The following is a 724-nucleotide window of genomic DNA, read 5'->3' on the forward strand; positions in this document are numbered from 1 at the left end:
GGCTTTACTTGCCACTCTTGCAAGGACCCTCGTGAGGTTCCCAGCACCCACCTCTGCCCACCTGTCCGGCTCAAGGGCTATCCTCTCCCCCACATAAAGACCCACACACATATTTTCAAAACAAAGGGCCAGGAGGTTGGGGCGGTGCTGGGAAAATGTCTAATCCTGTAAAGTGCTTGCCTTACAAGCATGAAGACGACCTGAATTCCATCCCCCAAACCCACAGAAAACGCCAGGCTATGGTTCTGGGGAGGCAGGGACAATCAGATGCTTTGGGCTTGCTGGCAGCCATTCTGCGATAATTGGCAAGCTCTAGTGCAGTGAGAAGCCCTGTTGCAAAGAACAATGCGGATGGCTCCCAAGAAACACCAGCTGAGGTTGGCCTCCACGTGTTTGGGCATGTGTACATACCTTACCAGTCATTTGGTAATGCTCAAATGCATTTAGGTATGTGGATCTGACTCTGAGAATGAGGTCTGTGCCCTGATTTGGAAGGAGCTTGGGTCTTACCTCTTTAATAGCAACAGACAACTGAAGGTCCTCTTTACCCCTTACTCTCCTCATCCTGCCCATCTGGGGCTGGGCCCTTCATGGGGGAGAAGAGCTGTCTCCCCCATGAATCCTGTCAAAGGTGTCCTTTCTTTCTGCACTCCCCTGTAGTTGAGTGCCTGCTATGTGCCAATCGAGGAGCCTGAGAGTGAGCAGACAAATTCTTTGCCTGCCA

The sequence above is a fragment of the Microtus ochrogaster genome, linkage group LG3, assembly GCF_000317375.1.
Source record: "Microtus ochrogaster isolate Prairie Vole_2 linkage group LG3, MicOch1.0, whole genome shotgun sequence".
Classification (NCBI taxonomy): Eukaryota; Metazoa; Chordata; class Mammalia; order Rodentia; family Cricetidae; genus Microtus; species Microtus ochrogaster.